The 25,259-nt window shown below is 38.7% G+C and overlaps 1 pseudogene; it reads right to left on the reverse strand.

Moving 5' to 3' along the window:
- Nucleotides 1-25,259, reverse strand: part of LOC128016250 (FRAS1-related extracellular matrix protein 2-like) — a 60,631-nt pseudogene that overhangs the window by 21,564 nt on the left and 13,808 nt on the right.

Here is a 25,259-nt window from a genome sequence, read left to right on the forward strand (position 1 = left end):
CTACTGAACCTACTGGTAACTTGTTTGCCACGTAGCAATAAAAAATATACTAAAAACCTTGATTATTCTGGTAAGTCACATTGTACTGCTATTATTTTGAACAATACTGTACTTCGAATGGGTGGAGTCAAAGGAAAGAAGGTAAGACCATAGGAGTTGTGTATTTTCAAAATCTCCCGGCCGTTTTGCAAATCACATACCCCACCTTTCATCAGCGCGATTTACTGCAATGCTTTTTTTCCCCTTAGTTGGTCAGAACAAAAGTGGATGTTACTTGTTCCAGTGTCATTTTCCGGTGAACATTCTTCTGTTGGTCATGACTCATACTTCCAAAAAGTATAATCTGTCATTGCAAATGACAGTATCCACACCGACGCGATGTGATTGACAGCAGCGCGTTCTCCTCAAAACATTGGATTCATTCTCCCTGTGCCGTGTTAAAGCACAACCCATGTAAAATTGATAGTTCCACGAATGACTGCAATTGCAGATTTCGAACAGAAATGGCGACAAAGACGAAAAACTAGGACTGCAGCGTTAAATAATTTCTTGTTTGTTTTTTTTAATTGTGAGTACATAAATACATTTCAAATGACACGGGTGCTTGATGAAGTCGATATGCACCTACAAATCAACTTAAACCAAACCATTCTATGGTTTGCCAGCAATAAAGATATTTTCTATTTGAACACCTGAGCACCAGCTAATAGTGGTTTACTGTGTTGCGTGTTCATTATTTTGGGGGCGGAGCAATGAAGGGAGGGGTGTGTTTGTTTGGGTGTCGATTTCAAATATTAAGTGTTTCTCAGAAATCACTTATTGCATTTTTAACTAGCTGGCAGTAAACATCAGTAGATAGTTGCTGCATGTTTAAGATGGTTACCGTTTTATTCCTTGATGTTCTTGCTTTGCCTGACTGCTTATGAGGAACATTGCTGTTTACCTTGTCCAGTTCAGGAGAGGAAACAGAAGCTGCACAATGGGGCTAGATGTCAGAAAAGAAACCAGTGAATATCAAAATATCAGAATATTTGTAAAGGACAAAAAAACTTGTTAATGTTCATTCCTCTAGCTGTCCTATACTTTATATATCATTCCACACACAACTCTATGCTGAGAGAGTCAATAATATAGAATAATGATACAGATGTTTTAAAGTGGACTTACGGATTTATGCAGGCGCAAACTGCTGGCTCTCATTTTATCAGTGGATTCTGCTGATGCTTTATTCAAAGGCTTGAGAAATATGAGACCACAATCACATGGTAACTAATCAGAATTAGAGTAAAAAATTGAATTCATGAATTACTGATCAATCTCTTTAGCATTTTATTGATAGTACCTTGACTCGCCATGGCCAATCTGAGTCTCCATAATTGTAAGTGATTTCCTCTCCTGGTAGAATGTCTCGTACAGCAAACAGACACAGGTGAGGTTTTCTGCTCACTTCAACAGTTCTCATTTTGCAAGTAGGATTTCTGGTCTCATCGTTTGCAAGTCTTCCCAAAGACGAGTCTTCTTTAGATGCATCCATGCTATAAAAACATAAAATGAACACTCAATACTTATAATCTTAGTATATATGCTAGACATGTACAGTTATTTTTACAAGTGGTTCTGAACCCCAGTCCTGGGAACCCACCGCTCTGCATATGCTGTATGTCTGGTGTTTTAATCCACCTGATTGAGATGAGGAGTTCTTCATCAGAACATGGCTCTATGAACTCATCTGAGTGCATCAGGTGAAGGAGACATACAGAATCTGCAGAGGAGGGACCAGAACCACTGATCTATATGATAGTGTACTGCAATGTATGGTAATGTACAGCTCTCAGATAAAAGCATCTAAAAGTTACCATGTTGTTCTCTTTAGGGAATACAGGGGGAATTTTTTTTGATGACTCAAAGAAACTACACTCCGTACTCTATGTCAGTTCATGGTGAATTTGAAGTATTAGGGTGTGTTCACATGTGGCATGTTTTTTTAGGCTGTTAATGTGGTTCATCTGAATAAATGTGAAAGCTGCTATTTGAAACCTGGTGCGACCAAACAAGCGGACCGAGACGCTGAAAAGAAGGGTCTCAGTTGGCTTCCAAATGAACTCTGGTGCAGTTCAAATGAAATATGAACATAACATGGACCAGAGACATGTAAATAAACCAAAAACAGGAATATGTGACCCTAAAAAGGACAGACTGGTCAATCATAACTTAGGTTCAACGATAGAAATGCCAATCTGAACACTAAGCGTATCCGGACCAAAAGAAACGAGCGAACAGAACTACAGGCATGAACTAAGTATCTTACAGTCCCAGATATTTTAGCATACCTACTACATCAATCTAACAGTTCTGTACTCACCACCAATTTTTGCCATGCCACTGAAAATCAAACAGGAACGTGTTCTCAGCTTCAGTGTAGTGTTCAGTTCGGTCCAGACTCTCCTGTGAACTCAGAAGTTCACCTCTGTATTCAAGAACAAAATCACCTCTGAAAAAAGCTCCAGTGGTGAAAACTCCACGCCCTGAAGAGGAGAAATACATTAGCTTCAGTTTCTTTAATGTCAAATATTATTTTGATTCTTACTAAGTTCTCTACCATATGATGTACATTATATGATGTAGAAGGGAAATTACTGAAGGAAAATAGTCAGCCAGGCTAATCTCAAAGCATGCTTTGCTTTTCATACTTTTAAGTCTTAAAATTATACAGTTAAAATTACATACATTTTCTTACACAAACAATATTATCATGGCTATATATTGTTTAGAACAGAGTGCCGCAGTGATGACGTATTTTTGAAGGGCAACCCGGTAGTTCACCTCACCTAGTTCCCTCCACAAAAACCTTATAGGATTTTAGAACCCTATAGAAAATCCATATCCTTGTGTAATATATATAATGTTTCTACATTCTTGTAATGTATGTTTGACTGATTGTGTGCCTTTATAAGTAAATCAGGTTAATGACGTCAAAAGCAAACCATATGTGTATCTGACTTTGTGTATTTCATATGTCATGTCACTTGTGATGTTAAATAAAGCCCAAGAGTATTCCAGAATATCAGTGGGAATCTTACAGACTCATATTCTCCTCTCATCCAGTATCGGATGCAGGATTTTGACTGTACCACCTCTGCATGAGATGAGAACACATTTTAAGAGTTTCTTGGGTAGAGAAAACGCTTGCTCTCTCTGGATGTGCTTAAATCCACAATAAGGACACTTTCCTGTCACACATCACACATGCTCACTTCAATAAGCCACAGAACACAGGTTAAAGGGATAGTTTACCCAAAAATGAAATTTCTTTCAGTAATTACTCACCCTCATGTTGTTCCAAACCCGTAAAACCTACGTTCATCTTCGGAACACAAATTAAGATATTTTGATGAAATCTGAGAGCTGGATCACTCCTCCATAGGCTTCCAAGGGACTGAAACTTGTTGGCCCAGAAAAGTTATTAAAGAGATCATTAATATAGTCCAAGTGACTACAGTGGCTCAGTTTATAAGTTCATCAAGCGACGAGAATACTTTTGTGCGCAAAAAATAAATAAAAATAACGACTTTATTCCACTATTCATTTCCTTCTCTCTGGGCCACGAGTGAGTTCACGTAGTAAAACTGTGCAGTGCGTCTGTGTTGCACGTCACACGCATCACACACATGACCAGCGTCGACCAATAGTGAGCCTACGTGGTGACGTGTAACACAGACCCACTGCGCAGTTTTACTACGTGAACTCACTCGAGGCCCAGATAGAAGGAAATGAATAGTGGAATAAAGTCATTATTTTTGTTGTTTTTTGCACACAAAAAGTATTCTCGTCGCTTGATATACTTAAGACTGAGCCACTGTAGTCACTTGGACTATATTAACGATCTCTTTTATAACTTTTCTGGGCCAACAAGTTTCAGTCCCTTGGAAGCCTATGGAGGAGTGATCCAGCTCTCAGATTTCATCAAAAATATCTTAATTTGTGTTCCGAAGATGAACAAAGGTTTTACGGGTTTGGAACAACATAGACAAAATCTAGCTGTGTCGATTGGTTTATTCTTATGCCGTTTATGATTACCTTAGTCTGCGTTTACATGACCACCAGAACTGTTGGCTTATTATGCATAATTGGGTTATGTATGTGCAAATAAACATTGACTTTGGGTTGATGGAACCAGAAGTGCAAAAATGCAACTGCTTTGTTTTACTGTACGACGTACACACCTCCGCCGACTTGAGCTTCCAAAGTTACCGGAAGTCATTCATTTTCAAAGGAAGCTGGCTTCTCTCAGCTGCAAGGAGCGTCAAATTCCTTGGCATGGCGTTTTGAGCGACTAGAGCGTCAATCTGAAAGTTGAAGTAGCTCAACTTTATGGTAATGAGCTATGTTCAGCGCAAACAGCAGCAAAACGCCAGCAACCAATCGGAATATAGACGTCCTTCGCGCTGGCTGATTCCGGAGAAACATACGATGTTAACTTTCGTTCCTTCCAAAACATTAGTTCTATCAACACGCTATCAAACTGTGTCCAGCCTGAAGTTCCGCTGGACGTACCTCTCGTCATCGAGCCGCAGCTGCTGCACCAGCCGGTGATACTCTCTGAATTGATAACGGCCCTGGAGGGTTTCATGAACCCAAAATCTCCGAGTCTGACGTCTTCTCAAGCAGCACCAAACACAACAACTTCGTGATTATCCGACAGTGATACACATTTGAGAATGAGCTCAACTTATTTGAAATATTTACGAGCGCTCGTTTTAAGCGGGAATGCAATTAATTTGCTCACGGTAACACCAATTTGACCAATTACATTAAAGTAAATATAATATTAATATAACAATAATAGCTAATTATTATTTTCTTCCCAAACAAATGTGACCAAAACGGTTATAATAATTCTGTCATTATAAATGGTTTCTTCAGTGTATTGCTTGTTTTTTCTGTTTATTACATTTTATGTTGTGACACTTCTCTTCTCCATGCTATGTCAGAGCGGCCAAAGCGTCAACAAGCTTCCCCGTACTTTTTGACAAGCGTCCTTGACAGGGCGGCCAGAGCTTCTTTGCAGCTCAAGTCGGCGGCTGTGTGTACGTACAGTAAGGGCTCATGCCAGCAGAACTCTATTCAGGAATCTGGACTGCACAATAAAAAATATATATATTTATAAAGTACTGTTTAACTTGTGGCCTAACAACCATATGACTTGCCTTACATTAAATTCTCAGTTTTGTAGATTAACATTATTACTAGGGCTGGGCGATAAAATGATAATGATAATTATCACGATATAATTTCTCGATAAAACGATATCCAGAGTTCGATAAATGTTCGATAATGTTTATGCGCCAAAAGCGGAACCGAACTCATTTGACCCGCGCGCCACACGGACCGTTTATCCGCTCGGCTCAAAGTCCAAACGGCAGCGCAGCATGACTCGCGAGCTCACTAGAGCAGATGAGTTTACTCTGATCGGTCTCTGTCATCAGATCCAGTGAGAAGCGCTTGACTTCAGCCAAGAACACACGTTTCAGTGATTTAAACCAGTTTAAAGGCCGATTAAACCGCGCTGACAAACAGGAGAAACACTGTGGTCAGTCAGAAGGCTTCTTTGTCTACAAATTCCCACCATTTACTACGGATTTACTGTAACGTTAGCCTAATAATATTAACTGCACCATGAAATGTGGGATATACAGTATTGTTCAAAATAATAGCAGTACAATGTGACTAACCAGAATAATCAAGGTTTTTCGTATATTTTTTTATTGCTACGTGGCAAACAAGTTACCAGTAGGTTCAGTAGATTGTCAGAAAACAAACAAGACCCAGCATTCATGATATGCACGCTCTTAAGGCTGTGCAATTGGGCAATAAGTTGAATTAGTTGAAAGGGGTGTGTTCAAAAAAATAGCAGTGTGGCATTCAATCACTGAGGTCATCAATTTTGTGAAGAAACAGGTGTGAATCAGGTGGCCCCTATTTAAGGATGAAGCAAACACTTGTTGAACATGCATTTGAAAGCTGAGGAAAATGGGTCGTTCAAGACATTGTTCAGAAGAACAGCGTACTTTGATTAAAAAGTTGATTAGAGAGGGGAAAACCTATAAAGAGGTGCAAAAAATGATAGGCTGTTCAGCTAAAATGATCTCCAATGCCTTAAAATGGAGAGCAAAACCAGAGAGACGTGGAAGAAAACGGAAGACAACCATCAAAATGGATAGAAGAATAACCAGAATGGCAAAGGCTCAGCCAATGATCACCTCCAGGATGATCAAAGACAGTCTGGAGTTACCTGTAAGTACTGTGACAGTTAGAAGACGTCTGTGTGAAGCTAATCTATTTTCAAGAATCCCCCGCAAAGTCCCTCTGTTAAAAAAAAGGCATGTGCAGAAGAGGTTACAATTTGCCAAAGAACACATCAACTGGCCTAAAGAGAAATGGAGGAACATTTTGTGGACTGATGAGAGTAAAATTGTTCTTTTTGGGTCCAAGGGCCACAGGCAGTTTGTGAGACGACCCCCAAACTCTGAATTCAAGCCACAGTACACAGTGAAGACAGTGAAGCATGGAGGTGCAAGCATCATGATATGGGCATGTTTCTCCTACTATGGTGTTGGGCCTATTTATCGCATACCAGGGATCATGGATCAGTTTGCATATGTTAAAATACTTGAAGAGGTCATGTTGCCCTATGCTGAAGAGGACATGCCCTTGAAATGGTTGTTTCAACAAGACAATGACCCAAAACACACTAGTAAACGGGCAAAGTCTTGGTTCCAAACCAACAAAATTAATGTTATGGAGTGGCCAGCCCAATCTCCAGACCTTAATCCAATTGAGAACTTGTGGGGTGATATCAAAAATGCTGTTTCTGAAGCAAAACCAAGAAATGTGAATGAATTGTGGAATGTTGTTAAAGAATCATGGAGTGGAATAACAGCTGAGAGGTGCCACAAGTTGGTTGACTCCATGCCACACAGATGTCAAGCAGTTTTAAAAAACTGTGGTCATACAACTAAATATTAGTTTAGTGATTCACAGGATTGCTAAATCCCAGAAAAAATGCTATTATTATTATTTTGAACAATACTGTACATATTGGATTGTTTTATATTATTACAGTTGTTTTCAGTCGCAAACAAGCATTTGTCCAAGCAGTTGGACAAAGAGTGATATTTTTGGAAACAGAAACAGAAAAAGACAAACACTAATGTATGGACGAGGAAGAGTAAGAGCAAGGGCCCAGTGAGAGGAGCAGGAGCAGTGAACAGTGAGAAGAGCAGGAGCAGTGAGAGGAGCAGGAGCAGTGAGAGGAGCAGGTGCAGTGAGAGGATCAGTGAGAGGATCAGTGAGAGGAGCAGTGAGAGATGCAGTGAGAGATGCAGTGAGAGGAGCAGGAGCAGTGAGAGGAGCGGGAGCAGTGAACAGTGAGAGGAGCAGTGAGAGGAGCAGTGAGAGATGCAGTGAGAGATGCAGTGAGAGATGCAGTGAGAGATGCAGTGAGAGGAGCAGGAGCAGTGAGAGGAGCAGTGAGAGATGCAGTGAGAGATGCAGTGAAAGGAGCAGGAGCAGTGAGAGGAGCAGGAGCAGTGAGAGATGCAGTGAGAGGAGCAGTGAGAGGAGCGGGAGCAGTGAACAGTGAGAGGAGCGGGAGCAGTGAGAGGAGCAGGAGCAGTGAGAGGAGCAGAAGCAGTGATAGATGCAGTGAGAGGAGCAGTGAGAGGAGCGGGAGCAGTGAACAGTGAGAGGAGCAGTGAGAGATGCAGTGAGAGGAGCAGGAGCAGTGAGAGATGCAGTGAGAGGAGCAGGAGCAGTGAGAGATGCAGTGAGAGGAGCAGGAGCAGTGAGAGGAGCAGGAGCAGTGAGAGGAGCAGGAGCAGTGAGAGATGCAGTGAGAGGAGCAGGAGCAGTGAGAGATGCAGTGAGAGGAGCAGGAGCAGTGAGAGATGCAGTGAGAGGAGCCGGAGCAGTGAGAGATGCAGTGAGAGGAGCCGGAGCAGTGAGAGATGCAGTGAGAGGAGCAGGAGAAGTGAGAGATGCAGTGAGAGGAGCCGGAGAAGTGAGAGATGCAGTGAGAGGAGCAGTGAGGGGAGCAGGAGCAGTGAGAGGAGCGGGAGCAGGAGCAGTGAGAGGAGCAGTGAGGGGAGCAGGAGCAGTGAGGGGAGCAGGAGCAGTGAGAGGAGCAGTGAGGGGAGCAGGAGCAGTGAGAGGAGCAGGAGCAGTGAGAGATACATTGAGAGGAGCAGGAGCAGTGAGAGGAGCAGGAGCATTGAGAGGAGCAGTGAGAGATTGTTTTTATTTTACCCCCCCCTCTCCTTTTTTTATTCTGGGCTTTTTTCTGTTGTTGTTTTTTTGTTCAGAATGCTCTTATGTGTTTCATGGATATTTTGTTCACTGTAAGCAATACTGTCAAACCTTTTCTGTTCTATCATACCGTGTTTCTACTGTACCTCCTGCAGTAAACAGTAAAGGAAAAATAGCTTTTTACTGGAATGCTTTTGAATGTGAACATTACTGTACATTTGGACATACAGTTCCTAACCAAGAAATTTAGTGTAAAACAGTGAATTGCATGTTTTGCATGCAAATACCTGTAAAACTGAGACTGAAAAGTCTATGCAGTTTTTGTAATGTCAACAATAGCCAGTATTTTGAAACCTGGTGTACTTTGATTGACTGCATGTACCTTTTGAGGTGAAAACAAGTGTTATTCTTTGACAGAATAATTTAATTTTGAGTCAGATTTCCAGTGTTTTGGTAAAGTTGGTGTGTTGACAGAAAGATGTGTTCTATTTTGAAATTAAGATTTAGTATATATTTAACAAAATGTGTTTTCGAGAAGAAAATTATCCATTTGGCCAATTGTGTTTTGTAGGTGTTAGTCTGTGATAAGAGTTTAGAAAAAGTATCTGAAGTATGGGTAAGCGCTTGTTAGCGATTGAAAAAAACTGTAATGTAGACAATGTATTAAAGGATTAATAAAATAGTTACAGTATTTGGTTTTGTGGTTATCATGATCTAAATGCATGATACTGGATGACCAATGGTTAATTTTAATAAAACTCAAACAGTCAGATTATTACATTTTACCAAATAAAATTGAGGTCGTTTTAAAAGATGTTACTGTTTTTGTTAATGAACATAAATTTTACATAGTAAATCTGCTCCTAACTGAATCTAATACTGCTGCAAATCATTGTCAAATATGCATTTTGAGACAAAATATATCTAATATTAATATTGCTGCCTGCACTGTAAACTGTGCTGAAGATCCGTGCCATCAAAGTCAGGCAACACAAACCTGTTTCAAGACTTGAAACAATATCCCCCATTAGCACATCCAGGAACTAAGAAATACATTTTCCAATAAATATATTTATTTTGTTAAGGAAAAATAACAAATGTTTGAATGTTCTACCTCAGATTTGTGAAATGTTCACCTGTTTGGCAAGTGTTTGTCATGATATGTTCTGACAATAAAGAGTAGTTTAAAACCACAATTAATGCTCTGGTTTCTACAACTTTCACTTAGGAGCAAATATCTGCCTTTAAACTTGAAAGAAATAAAGATTTGACATTTATTGTGATAATTAACGATATCGACTAATATAAAACAATTATCGTGATAACTTTTTTGCCATATCCCCCAGCCCTAGTTATTAGTTACTAAACTGCTTAGTCATTTATACTTGCCTTTATATTTGCTGATGAACTGCTCTCGAAGCCCAGGCTTGTCAGTTTTACAGGTAATGTGATGCTCAGCATCCTGCAGAGGTTTCCTACGTCTTTTATTTCCCAGCATGGCGACTTTCTTTCTTGAAATGACTGGAAAAAATAAATACAAATAAATATAAGGTGAATGAAATAAACAAGCATATTTTAAAAAATCCTGTTGATCTTACTGGAATTGTTCACCAAAAACACACATAATTAACATACTAACCCTCATATCCAAACCGGTGTTGTGTTTTTCTGTGGAACAAATCTTTATATTATATATATTTTTTTTTTAATGGAAATGTCATTAATGCCAAAAACCATTGGTTCTTGTGTGTCTTGTAACCACAATTGATGTCAATCTATATTTGATTTAAGAGCTAAAGTATATGGGAGATTTTCAGTCAATAACCAGCTAGATTTATATGGACTATTTTTAATGTGCTTTTTGTCTGCTTTGGAGCTTGAAACAAAATACAATTTTTATAAAGTATCAATTCATGGTCATTGTGCAAAAAAATCTCAGTGAAGATAAATTATTAAAATAAAACATTCCACTAAAAAACCAATTCGGGGGCAAATAATGTAATGTATTACATAAAATATAATATATAAAATAATGATATTAAAAAATGAGAATGAATTATTTCAAATTACTGTTGATATTTTACAACACTTTTGAGAAAAACAATGATTTAGAAAACTACCACTGACTCGGTTGTCTTGATTACTTTGTAGAACCTAAAGTACTATTATATGAAAAATAACAAAATTATATTTAATAGTCAATTTTATATATACAATTTGTTTTCATTATTGCAACAAATCATCAAATGACACAGGCTTAGAAGCAAACTCAAATACAATCGAGAAGTAAATAAAACCCTATTACAAAAAATAACTAAACCACTAAAATAAACATACATCGTACTATATTTCATATTACACAATGTATTTAGTTATCATGCATTTTCAGGACAAGTCTTGATCTCACCTTTCCGCCTGGTGGGTTGTTTGTCGTCTGTTTCGCGCGTTCCATCGTCACGTGTCTGCATTTCCCGGGAAAACACCACCGTCGCTGACTTGCGTAAATGACGTAGTTACGTATTTGGATTTCACGTTGAAATTGTGACTACATTTATTTGGCCTAATAGAAAATGATCTGGTGGCAATGATATTTGTTTTGACCACAGTACTGTTTCTTCAAACTTAAAAAAAAAATGTGATGAAGTTAGTCTTTCTAGTGGACAGAGCACATGATCACTTTTTAACCGAGCACCCACCTCAAACTAGGAACCAGTGCGCATGTCCGTACAAGCACTGGTTTAAAAGAGCAAAAAGTACCCGGTGTGCACTTATTTTTATAAAATAACACCACATCATAAAGTTTTTAAGAGAATTACAAATAAGAATATTCAAAACGTGCAGGTCTGCTGTAAACTAGAGCTCACAAGACTTTTGTTAGTTCATTCATTCATCTCATCTGCAGCGAGTCAGTCAGAGACAGTGCTGTGGGGGAAGGGCGCGCGCGCGATCAGAGAGTGCTGTGGGGGAAGGGCGGCTGATCACAGTATGAGCAGCAGAAGCAGATCTCAGCTAGGGCTAGGGCTAGAGTTGAAAATCAAAGTAAGAACTAATAAATCTGTAAACAAACATTTAAACGTGCCAGCTTAATTCATGATTCTTTTAAACACTTTTGTTCTTTTGTATGACTATAACTGCTCGCTCTCTCTCTCTCTCTCTCTCTCTTTCTCACTTTCACTTTCACTTCCGGTGCGAGCGTGAGTGTGCAGAGCGTGTGGGTGAGAGCTCTTCGGTGAGTCTGAGTAAATCTAATCTTTTTTCTTTCTGGCTTTTTTTCTGATCTTTCGTTTGATTGTTTTTTTTTGTGCGATTTGGGTTTTTTTTTGTAGTTGTTTTGGGCCGCGTGCCACCTTACCGGGAGCATGACGGCCCCACACACACGGTGTTGTTTGGGTTCATTGACCCGGCGTCATGGCGTGAAAGTGGCGTCCGCGGTTAGTGTAGAGAAGTGCTGTCTTGCAGTGGGAGAGGTAGTTGGGCATGAAAACATTATGTCTGCCTCCAGGATGAATAATGCCACTGTGGTATTTCTCAGTACTGTTGAAAAGGCTAATGAATTAGTTGAGGCAGGAATAGTTATTGATGATCTGTTTAATGCTGTACTTCCGCTGTCAACACCTTCAAAGAAAGTCACGCTATCTAATGTACCGCCGTTTTTAAGTGATGAGATACTAGGTAAGGCTTTGTCTCGCTATGGAAAACTTGTCTCTCCCATTAAAAAGATCCCTATCGGTGGTGGATCGCCTTTATTGAAGCATGTCGTTTCATTTAGGCGGTTTGTCTACATGGTAGTGAATGATGATGCTGATATGGATCTGTCTTTGCACTTTCGGGCGGATGACTATGATTACATCATTTACGTGACATCGGGAAACATGAGATGTTTTAGTTGTGGACAAACTAATCATTTAATTCGTGATTGTCCCGGGAAAAATTCAACCAATGTGTCAGGTGGTGGTGACGTCAGAAGCGATGTCGTTAGTGCTGAAACGGAGCCGGTTGACGAGACTCCGGGTGAGTCAGCGACAGGGTTACAAGTCTCAGAGGATAGAAGTGATGGTGTTCCTGCGATCGCTGTAACTGAAGAACCTGCGCCTGAAAGCACAGTTTCTGATGTTACATTAGTTGTGTCTAATGTTCAGGAGGGGGGAGCCGTTATTGAGACAGAGAAGCATTTAAACGATGCTCTCGATGTTGAGCTGCAGCCTGCTGTGGAGAGCGTAGGTGACGTCATTCCAGTGGAAACAGTGCAGGCAGATTTTAAAGTCCCGTTAAAGAGGAGGAAGCCTGGTAGAACTGGGATTGATAGACACGCAAAAAAATCAGATAAAAGTGAGTTGTATGAAGATACGGAAAGTGATAGTACATCATCTGATTCAAGTGTTTGTCTTTCTCAGAGTGATTTTTCTGGTCATTACGAGGTTGATGATATTAAACTGTTTCTTAGAGCTACTAAGAATAAGAGGGGTGTGTGCATTGATGAATTTTTTCCTAATACAGAGCAGTTTGTTGAGAATACTAAGGCTTTCATGATGGAGGGATCCTTTACAAATAAAGAGGTCTACAGGTTAAAAAAAATAGTGAGGAAACTTAACTCTGAGCGTAGTAATGAGGATAGGGGGGAAACCTAATTCCATGGCTTTTAGTGGGGTTTTTTTGTGGACATTGTTTTTCTTTTTTTTCTTTTCTTTAAGCATGTGTCACGTTAATGTTGCTACTCTGAATGTGAATGGTGCCAGAGATATGTATAAAAGAGCAGCATTATTTGAAATAATTCATCAGAAAAAAATTGATGTTATGCTGTTACAAGAGACACATACTGATGTTATTAATGCTGCTGATTGGGCAGTGGAATGGAATGGGGTTGCTGTTCTAAGTCACAATACCACAATTAGTGGTGGAGTCGCTGTTCTCTTCGCTAAGGGTTTCAGCCCACACTCTTATCAGGTTGAAGAGGTTATTAAAGGTAGACTTTTAAAAGTAAGAGCCTCTTTTGAAAATGTTGTCTTTGTTTTTATTTGTGTGTATATACCAACTTCAGCTGTTGAGAGAATGCTTTTTTTAAGTACTTTGTCTTCTATCTTACAAAATGTTGCTGATGACGAGTATTTAATTTTGGGTGGTGATTTTAATTGCACAGAGTCTAATCTGGACAGAAATCATGTGGAACCTCATGTACCCTCACGTCAGCGTCTTGTTCAGTTAAAAAAAACACATGAATTAATTGATATTTGGAGGCAGCTTAATGGAGAGCAAAGGCAATACACTTGGTCTCATGTTCGTGGTAACACAATTTCTTTAGCAAGACTGGATAAGTTTTATGTTTTTAAACATCATGGGAGTATTGTTGAGAGCTGTTTTATTATTCCATCGGGTCTTTCAGATCATAGTATGGTGCAGTGTGGTATCTGTTTAAATTCTATCAAGCCAAAGAGTGCCTATTGGCACTTAAATACCACTTTATTGGATGACAAGTGTTTTAGGGAAAGTTTTAAGTATTTTTGGAGCATGTTTAAAACTACAAAGAATTCTTTTAGAACACTGCAGCAATGGTGGGACTTTGGGAAAGTCCAGATAAAGCAACTATGTCAACAATACTCTCAGAACGTCACTAGAGAGGTAACCCTGAGTTTGAGCTCCTTAGAGACTGATATTTTAAAATTGCAAGAATTGGCTCACTTGCCTGAGGTGGAGTCTCTTATAAAAAATAAGACGACTCAGCTATCTGACCTTTTAGGGCTTAAAACGCAGGGTGCTCTGGTCAGGTCACGTTTTCTAAGCATAAATGAAATGGATGTACCATCAAGGTTTTTCTTTAGCTTGGAAAAGAAAAATGGGCAGAATAGAGTTATTCATGCCTTACGGTCTGAATCTGGAGCATTGTTAACTGACCCTAAGGATATCCGTAAGAGAGCAGCTAATTTTTATGAGTCTTTATATAAAAATGAACTGAGTCCAGATTATAGGTGTGACAGTGCTTTTTTTAAAAATCTTCCTCAAGTGGCGGAGGAAGTCAACGCAAAGATCTCAGGTGCTGTGACCATGGAGGAACTGGTTAAAGCCCTCCAAGGTATGGCGCTGGGAAAAGCACCAGGGATTGATGGTCTGCCTGTTGACTTTTATAAGTCCCTTTGGTCAGAGATTGGAGAGGACTTGCTAGAGGTACTGAATGACAGTTTAGCCGGAGGGTTTCTGCCATTGAGTTGCCGCAGAGCGGTCCTGACTCTCCTACCCAAGAAGGGTGATCTGACGGACATCAGGTGCTGGCGACCGGTCTCCCTCCTGTGTGGCGACTACAAGCTGTTCTCTAAGGTCTTAGCAAATCGATTGGCAGAGGTTATGGACCAGGTAATTCATCCTGATCAGACATACTGCATCCCCGGGAGGTCAATTTTTGATAATGTTTTTCTGATTCGTGACCTTCTTGATGTCTCTAAGAGGCTAAATCTAGATTATGGCCTTATATCATTAGATCAAGAGAAAGCCTTTGATCGCGTTGAGCACACTTATTTATGGAGAGTTCTGGAAGCCTTTGGTTTTTGCAAAACCTTTATAGATCAGGTGAAAGTTCTCTATAGTGACGTTCAGAGCATTCTCAAGGTTAACGGTGGTTTGTGTGCTCCTTTTAAAGCCTGCAGAGGTATTAGACAGGGGTGCTCCCTTTCTGGTATGCTCTATTCTTTGGCCATAGAGCCTTTATTACAACAAATTAGGTTGAAACTAGAGGGTATTTCTTTGCCATCGTGTAATTGCAACTTTTCATTATCAGCATATGCTGATGATTTAGTAGTAATGATTAGTAAGCAAAGTGATGTGCAGGTTTTATTCGAATTGCTTGGAGATTTTAAAACCTTGTCTTCCGCTAATGTAAACTGGAATAAGAGTGAAGCCCTTCTGATAGGAAGCTGGGAAGGTGGAAAACCACAACTCCCTTCTGGTTTACAGTGGGGAAAAGAAGGATTTAGATATTTGGGGGTTTTTCTGGGTGAGGAGACAGTAGTACAGAAAAACTGGGAAGGTTTAATTGAAAAAGTCAAAGGACGCCTAGACAAGTGGAAGCATTTGTCTCCAAAATTATCATATAGAGGACGCGTTTTAATTGTTAACAACTTGGTGGCGTCTTCCTTATGGCATAGGTTTGCCTGTGTAGATCCTCCTTTGCAATTACTTTTAAAAATTCAGACTCTCATGGTGAACTTTTTTTGGGATAGGTTACACTGGGTTTCACAAAATGTATTGTTTTTGCCTAAGGAGGAGGGTGGACAAGGACTAATGCATCTTCAAAGCAGGATTGCAGCCTTTCGGTTGCAGTTTGTGCAAAGACTGCTGGATGGACCTTCAGACTGTAACTGGCGCGCTGTTTCATGCCTGATTCTACGGAGCTTTGCAGGTTTGGGACTTGACAAAGCACTTTTCCTAATGGATCCCCTAAAACTGGACACCTCTAAGTTGCCAATTTTTTATAAGAATACTTTTAAAGTTTGGAGTCTCTTTTTTGTCCAGCGTTCAGATAGCTCACCTTCTCTTTTCTGGTTACTGGAAGAGCCTTTAATCCACGGCGCCCGGTTGGATTTAATGGACAGTTCCTGTTTTCCTGGACTCAGTAGGGTGTTGGTGGGACATGACGTTCTCACTCTGAGTCAGCTACTGAGCATTGTGGGGCCAGATTTCAAGGATGAAGTAGCTCTAGCTCAACACTTGGGAATCAGGTCTATTCGTCTTGTTAACCAGTTGCTCATGAAATGGAAAGCTGCTCTTGAAACAACTGAAATGGAATTGTTAACAGAATATTGTGTAGGTTCTTGTGTTGCAAATCCCAAAGACTCCTTTCCTCGTTTATCTTTGGCTATAAATGTTGAAGGGATTATTTCCCCCTTTTTTAAAAATTCTGCATCTCTGTGTAAAGACTTTTTTTTAAGTGCTGGTAAATCTTTGTACAGGTCTTGTGTTTTAGTGTTTAGCAAAAATGTCTTAAGTGCAAGAGTTGATACTCCCTGGCGTGATGTTTTTAAACTGGACGAAGGCGTAAAGCCTGAGTGGAGTTCTTTGTATAAACCACCGTTAACCAAGAGAACAGGTGATTTACAGTGGAAGATCATTCATGGTGCTGTTGCGGTTAACGCTTTTGTGTCAGTTTTAAACCCTGAAGTTGACTCTGGATGTCCTTTTTGCTCTACTAGAGAAACCATTTTTCATGTGTTCATGAATTGTTGTAGACTACAACCTTTGTTTGAAGTTGTAAGCGATGTTTTTATGAGGTGCAATGAGACCTTTTCTCTGGAGACATTTATTTTGGGGTACAAGTATGTGAGAAAAAAAAGTGTTGTCTGTCAGCTTCTGAATTTTGTTCTAGGCCAAGCCAAGCTGGCCATTTATTTAAGTAGGAAAAAGAAAATAGAACAGAATCTTAATCAGAATATGGTTGCCTTGTTTTCTAACCTGGTGAAGTCAAGAGTTATGGTAGATTTTTTATATTATAAGTCCATTGATGATTTTGTTACATTTGAATGTATTTGGTGCTACAAGGAGGCTCTGTGCTCTGTTTTTGATGGCGAATTGATTTTTGTGCTGTGATTTTTATTTTTTTATTTTGTACATTTATACTTTGGTGTAAAAGTCTGGTATGATAAATACTAGGTAATGTCTTGTACACTGTGTTGTAATAAAAGTTTTGTTAAAATCAAATCTCTCTCTCTCTCTCTCTCTCTCTCTCTCTCTCTCTCTATATATATATAGAGAGAGAAAGAGAGAGAGAGAGAGATACATAGATATATAATTTCTTGAATCATTCTTAAGATTTTCAAACCAGTAAGTGCACTGGTTTGTAAAAAAAATGTACCCAATGTGTACTTAATTTTCTGAAATAACACCACATCATAAAGCTTTTAAGAGGATTACAAATATGAATATTCAAAATGTGCAGGTCTGCTGTAAACAAGAGCTCACAACTGTCTAAATGAGCAACCTAGATCTCTTGAACAGACATCTTATTTTCTATTACAGTTTTTTTCAGTCGCTAACAAGCATTTGTCCAAGCAGTTGTCATATTTTCAAAACTCTAAACACAATTAGCACAGCATCTGTCTATTGTGGCCATACCATTCACTCATTTCATGTCGTTTTCACACAATATGGAGTCATTGAACACATTTCCACAATGCTTACATTTTCTGAACAGACAAGCTATACCTCCCAACAAAATTATGGATCGTTTTTGTAGTATTTACCACAATAGCAAAAACAATGTTCCAAACCTTAGATACAGTATAAAAACCTCTGCTTCTGCAATTATATCAGTTCAAAAACAATTTATCTTAGCTGATTTATGTTGTGTAAATTGGGCCAACCACAGCTGATTCCAATCTGGCTTAGACTCAATTGCAGGGGTTATTTTTTTTTCTATTACATTGACACTTATACAATACAGTAAAAGGAGGACTTTGAAGAGTAATATTTTTGGAAACAGAAAAAGACAAACACTGTAATGTATGGACGAGGAAGAGTAAGAGCAAGGGGGCCCGGGAGAAGAGCAGGAGCAGTGAGATGGATATTTTGTTCACTGTAAGCAATACTGTCAAACCTTTTCTGTTCTATCATACCGTGTTTCTACTGTACCTCCTGCAGTAAACAGTAAAGGAAAAATAGCTTTTTACTGGAATGCTTTTGAATGTGAACATTACTGTACATTTGGACATACAGTTCCTAACCAAGAAATTTAGTGTAAAACAGTGAATTGCATGTTTTGCATGCAAATACCTGTAAAACTGAGACTGAAAAGTCTATGCAGTTTTTGTAATGTCAACAATAGCCAGTATTTTGAAACCTGGTGTACTTTGATTGACTGCATGTACCTTTTGAGGTGAAAACAAGTGTTATTCTTTGACAGAATAATTTAATTTTGAGTCAGATTTCCAGTGTTTTGGTAAAGTTGGTGTGTTGACAGAAAGATGTGTTCTATTTTGAAATTAAGATTTAGTATATATTTAACAAAATGTGTTTTCGAGAAGAAAATTATCCATTTGGCCAATTGTGTTTTGTAGGTGTTAGTCTGTGTTAAGAGTTTAGAAAAAGTATCTAAAGTATGGGTAAGCGCTTGTAAGCGATTGAAAAAAAACTGTAATAGCATTTATTAATCAAAACAGTCAATTGAAGTCAGCAAACCCACAGCAGGGCTGATATGCAAGCATCTCATCTGCAGCGAGTCAGTCACACAGTGCTGTGGGGGAAGGGCGCGCGCGCGATCAGAGAGTGCTGTGGGGGAAGGGCGGCTGATCACAGTATGAGCAGCAGAAGCAGATCTCAGCTAGGGCTAGGGCTATAAAATCAAAGTAAGAACAAATAAATATGTTAACAAACATTTAAACGTGCCAGCTTAATTCATGATTCTTTTAAACACTTTTTGTTATTTTGTATGACAATAACTGCTCTCAAACATGATAGTCAAAATGCTTTGTCATTTTGTCAATATAACAGTGAACTATCATTCAAAAAGTGAAACTTGTATATTATATTCATTCATTACACACAGACTGATATATTTCAAATATGTTTCTTTTAATTTTGATGATTATAACTGACAACTACGTAAAATCCCAAATTCAGTATCTCAGAAAATTTGAATATTACTTAAGACCAATACAAAGAAAGGATTTTTAGAAATGCCGGCCAACTGAAAGGTATGAGCATGAAAAGTATGATGATGTACAGCACTCAATACTTAGTTGTGTCTCTTTTGTCTGAATGACTGCAGCACTGCGGCGTGGCATGGAGTCGATCAGTCTGTGGCACTGCTCAGGTGTTATGAGAGACCAGGTGTCTCTGATAGTGGCCTTCAGCTCTTCTGCATTCTTGGGTCTGGCATATCACATCTTCCTCTTCACAATACCCCACAGAAGACAAGTTTGCTGGCCAATTAAGAACAGGGATACAATGGCCCTTAAATCAGGTACTGCTTTGGCAGTGTGTGCTGGTGCCACATCCTGTTGGAAAATGAAATCTGCATCTCCATAAAGTTGATCAGCAGCAGGAAGCATGAAGTGCTCTAAAACTTCCTGGTATACGGCTGCGTTGACCTTGGACCTCAGAAAACACAATGGACCAACACCAGCAGATGACATGGCCCCACAAACCATCACTGACTGTGGAAACTTTACACTGGACCTCAAGCAACGTGGATTGTGTGCCTCTCCATTCTTCCTCCAGACTCTGGGACCTTGGTTTCCAAAGGAAATGCAAAAGTTACTTTCATTAGAGAACATAACTTTGGACCACTCAGCAGCAGTCCAGTCCTTTTTGTCTTTAGCCCAGGTGAGACGCTTCTGAGTGTTCAAGAGTGGCTTGACACCAGGAATGCGACAGCTGAAACCCATGTCTTGCATATGTCTGTGCGTGGTGGTTCTTGAAGCACTGACTCCAGCTGCAGTCCACTCTTTGTGAATCTCCCCCACAGTTTTGAATGGGTTTTGTTTCACTATCCTCTCCAGGATGTGGTTATCCCTATAGAGCTGGTAAGTCCCGCCCCCTCCGTAAAACCCCACTGGACCTCAAAGTTGAAAAACTGTCAATGCAAATGGGATTAATTTCATTAATGGGAGAAAATAATTATTTTCTGGTCCCGTTTGAATTGTGACATGAATGTGAACATATGTTGTCTGTGAATTTTTTATATAATCTTTCGTGTGAAGAATGTTACAATTTAGCAGGTAGAAGTTTGATAGGGGTAGACTTTTTGTGACAGCACTTTGTGGACTACAACTCTTTGCTGCTTTCGACATGTTTGAAACGTCAACAACACTAGCACATGGCTCTAGCTCACGGATCCCGCTAAACATGGCTGTGTCTTTGGTGCACTTCACCACCTTCTTTCAGGGAGAGGACAAAATCTTTGAGGTTGGCGAAAACCACAGGTAAGTCAACTTTATGGGGTGACGTCACATAGGCGACATGTAGTCTTTCTCGTTATGTCTTTTCCACAACTGCTAGCCGATAAATCATACCATATACTGTCACTGTTCACATTCATGGCACAATTCAAACGGGACCAGAAAATAATTATTTTCTCCCATTCACTTGCATTGACGGTTTTTCAACTTTAAGGTCCAGCTGGGTTTTACGGAAGGGGCGGGACTTACCAGCTCTATTGCTTGTACACTTTTTTTCTACCACATCTTTTCCTTCCCTTCGCCTTTTTATTAATGTGCCGGGACACAGAGCTCTGTGAACAGCCAGCCTATTTAGCTATGACCTTTTGTGTCTTGCCCTCCTTGTGCAAGGTGTGGTCATCTTTTGGACAACTGTCAAGTCAGGAGTCTTCCCCAAGATTGTGTAGCCTACAGAACTATTGAGAGACGATTTAAATGTTTTGAGTTAATTAACTGATTAGAGTGTGGCACCAGGTGTCTTCAATATTGAACCTTTTCACAAAATTCTAATTTGGGATTTTCCTTAGTTGTCAGTTATTATCATCAAAATTAAAAGAAATAAACATTTGAAATATATCAGTCTGTGTGTAATGAATGAATATAATATAGAAGTTTCACTTTTTGAATGGAATTAGTGAAATAAATCAACTTTTTGATGATATTCTAATCATATGACCAGCACCTGTATACTTTGTATAAGTGTTTTTTACATTATGCCTCTGGGATAGGCAACTTCGGTCCTGGAGGGCCACTGTCCTGCAGAGTTGAGCTCCATCCCTAATTAAACACACATGAACAAGGCAATCAATGTTTTCAGGATTACTAGATATATACAGGCAGGTGAGTTTTTATCTGGGCTGGAGCTAAACTCTGCAGGACAGTGGCCCTCCAGGACCGGAGTTGCCAATGTAAAATGCAAGTAGACTGCTGTAATATATAATGTAAATATGCTGTATTGCACGACTACAGTATAGTGAACACTGTGTGATTGCACACCTGTTCAAGGACTATGCATTAATTGTGGGGGGAGAGAAACGGTAGAGCATATATTAATAGAATGTGAAGCATACAGAACAGAACGAATCATGCTGTTAGAACAAGTTAAAGAATTAGGTTACACACATTTATCAGTAGAGGATTTACTTTCCTTTTCTGCATCAAAATTATCAGCATGGCCAGCATGAGATACCTTAAAGAAACAGACTTATTTAATCAAATTTAAGAATAACCAAGAATATATATATATATATATATATATATATATATATATATATATATATATATATATATATATATATATATATATATATATATATATATATATATCATTATTATTATTATTATATTTTTTTTTTCAATACATATTAGTAGAAATCCGCATTGAAGCTCCACACCCCAAACAGTTGGTGGCGGTAATGCACCAAATTGGTATGCCAACCGCCAATAAAAGAAGAAGAAGCACACCTGTTAAAATGTTTTAATGACTGAGGACACACACGGTTGTTCTCCCAACATTCAGCTCACCTTTTGACCCGCTTCGGCCATAAGGTCATGATATTGAGAACATGATAGTGGCCCTTATTTCTTCAGAATCTTGTCCTCTTCTACCTCTTCCTCTGTTTTACCTCTGTATTCTTCCACCACACATACTTACTTCTTCCATGCTGTTCACCCTGTTTGTACCTTGTTGTTCTTAAATTACCAGAGTGTGTAACACTGTGTTGTGTTGTGCTCTGTCTGTATGCTTCTCAGATGAAGCTTAATGAGATGCACTCTGAGCTATTTTAAGGAACTGGTGGATTATTGGATGATCGAATGCTTTACATTCCCCTTCATTAGTGAAAATCAGAATTCACCTCTGCAATTCAACAATTCAGGACAAAAATGTCTAAGAGAAGTGTATAGAAAATTTGCTTGACAGTTTATGACAACTACTATTCTGCATTTAATGACTTAATGAATTAATACCTAGATGTTTTGGGGAGTAAGACTTGGGAGAATTCAGCAGAGAACCATACATTTTGATCAACATGGCATTTGATAATGTAAGAAACAGATAAAACGTGTACATAATCAGTTGCATTTGTAATTTGTTCAAATGATGAGCAATTGCTTTTGAGGTGCACAAGTAAGTAGATAACGTGGAGGTTGAATAAGAATTTTAGTCGTGATCTGAGAAATGCCCCAAAGCGACTAAGAAAAACTTCAAATATAATTAATAGAATATAAAATAAAAAGATGTTTGCTGTACCTTCTTTCCTCTATATAAAAATATAATATAATATAAAGTAATATAATGCAATGTAATGTCATATAATATAATTATATAATAAATGAAGGAATATAATGTAATGTAATATAATTAATATAATATATAATGTAATATAAAATAATATAATATTATATAACATAAAGAGAATGTTTGCTTGTTTGCTGTAAGTGAATGTGTTGCTCTGGTTACAGACGCGCGTGCTCTGGGTGGGGGAGGGGCCTGGCTGCGCTGTCAGGGAAATGGCAGGACGCAAAGTTGGAGAAAACACTTAAAACAAATAACATCACTTATAAAAGCAAGCGAATCTGCCTGTTTTCACATATTTTAATTGCTTGTATATTTTTATTGAATAAACTCAGATGTATATCACCACACCCACAATAACAGATTTAAACAGTTGCCCCTCCGCTTTTGGAAGGAAATATGTTACTTTTCAAATTCACATGATGTACGTGTCTGTCCCTTCCCGCGTCAAACTCGTTCCTACAGCATTAATATCCGATGTAAGTGCTGTAGTCATGGTGACGCGGGGCAGCGCGATCTTTACACACGCACACGGAGCAGACTCTGATGCGAGAGAAAAACGCGAGGATTAAAAGTTGTAAAACATGCTAATATGAATCGCGAGAGCTCCTGCTGCTCAATGCATATTGGTCTAATCTTATTTAATACTAATTATTGGGAATTTATCTGTAATTTAATGTGGATTATCTGTCAATTCATTCACAATCAACATGTTTTTTGCCTCCGCCATCTTTATTGATGACGTATTGGCCTCTGATTGGTCAGATCACCAAGTCCCGCTCCCATAGCGGCTTCCTGCGCTCTGATTGGCCAGAATCCCCAAAGTGTGTATCTTTTCCGGAAGTGCAGTACTCCTAGAGGGCGCTGTGTTATACACACTTTAGTGGGGGGGCATACACACTTCAGGTACACAAATCAATTAAAAGTGATTTTTTGGGACAAGTGAGATTTTAAGCCTGGAAACCATTTTAGAGCATGCTGAATGCCACTGTATAGTCAAACAAATGAGGACATACAAAATGTCCTCAATTTTTTGGGTGGTCCTCAGTTTACTGGTGTGTATTCTGGTGAATGTACCCAAAAGTGATATAAGTAAGTGCACACACACACACACACACACACACACACACACACACACACACACACACACACACACATACTATAATTTGCTATTATACTCCATATAACTCTATATACAAGCCAGAAACTAAGCCTTTTTTTGCACAGGCCTATCTAAAGGGTAAATGGTCCCACCTAGTGATCAATTGTAAAAAATAACAAATGTTACCTCTTCCCAACAGGGAAAACCACCAACAATCAAGAATCTCACACACACACAAACACTATAATTTGCTGTTATACTCCATATAACTCCATATACAAGCCAGAAACTAAGCCTTTTTTTGTACAGGCCTATCTAAAGGGTTAATGGTCCCACGTAGTGATCAACTGTAAAAATATATTTTTTTACCTCTTCCCAAAAGGGAAAACCACAAACAATCAATAATGCATGATTATATGGTGTCATGGCTTTGCAATCAAAAAATGTCGTTATAATGGAAGTCAATGGGGCAAAAACAGCCACCAACAACTAATTAGGGAGAAAAAATTTAAATCTAATGCTGCACAAAAACTAACAATGCATCAAAGCCAATTTTGTTTCTAATCTTTGACATGCCCAAGACTGTGATAAAAGGTAAAAAAAATATCCGGTCCACAATCACTTTTTATATTGAAAATATGTAATTTTGTGTGTTTTTTTTCCCAAATCAGTGACATCATTTATGAATTTATTTAACTTTATGAAGTTAAAATCTTGGATTTTTTTCAAACATTTGGTAGTTTTGATCAGGACTGAGGTTGATTAATAGATTTATGCAAAAAAAATTAAAAAAAAAAAAATTATCTGGTACATTTTTACAGCCGTTTAATTTAGTGGATGTTTTAATCCACGAACAACTCGAAAGGGTAGTGAATTTGCCCAGAGAGTACCATTGAGTTTAAAAAAAAATTCAAAGCATTTTCCCAAAATATGGGTCAAAATAAGATTTGTCACTTTATTTGTTGGGTTGAAACATCCCAGCATTTTTTAGAGTGTAGGATTCCAGTATTTATACCTAAAAATATTTGTTTAGGTTCAACAACATTGTTAGTCTTACGGAGATAAAAAAAAATACAGTTCAGTATTTTTTTTTTATCTCCTTAAGACTAACAATGTTGTTGAACCTAAACAAATATTTTGTAACAGAAAACTGATGATAAAGTTTTTGACTCGTAACTGGGTAAATCCATGACTTTGAGAAGTACTAACTGACAAATGATGTCTCTCCCAAGTATCCCCGGCGTTTGAGGGTGACCTCCAGAAACTTTGCATCCTCATCCACAATGTAGTATTCCCTTTCTAGAGATATCCAGGCCCAATTCAGACGGAACAGCTGTGGTTTCAGTTTGTTGCCCCCTTTTTTAAATAGAGAAAAGCACAATGAATGTAAAGATGCAAAATGAAAAAAGACAAAATGTGTATTTGAGCACCTTGAGAACACACAGTTTGCTAACGAGTTTAGAAATACAAAAAGAAAGAGGCGCCAAAATGAGTGCAACTTGTCTTAGTCCTGCTTGTGGATGTCCTGGGGTGGTTTCGTTTTCTATTGACATTCTCCACCCTTTTTTGTCTTGCCCTCATGACTACTGTAAAATCAATACTCAACATTTCATGTTCACACTGCCTTCTTTTTTACTAC

This window comes from Carassius gibelio, chromosome A1 (genome assembly GCF_023724105.1).
Source record: "Carassius gibelio isolate Cgi1373 ecotype wild population from Czech Republic chromosome A1, carGib1.2-hapl.c, whole genome shotgun sequence".
Taxonomy (NCBI): Eukaryota; Metazoa; Chordata; class Actinopteri; order Cypriniformes; family Cyprinidae; genus Carassius; species Carassius gibelio.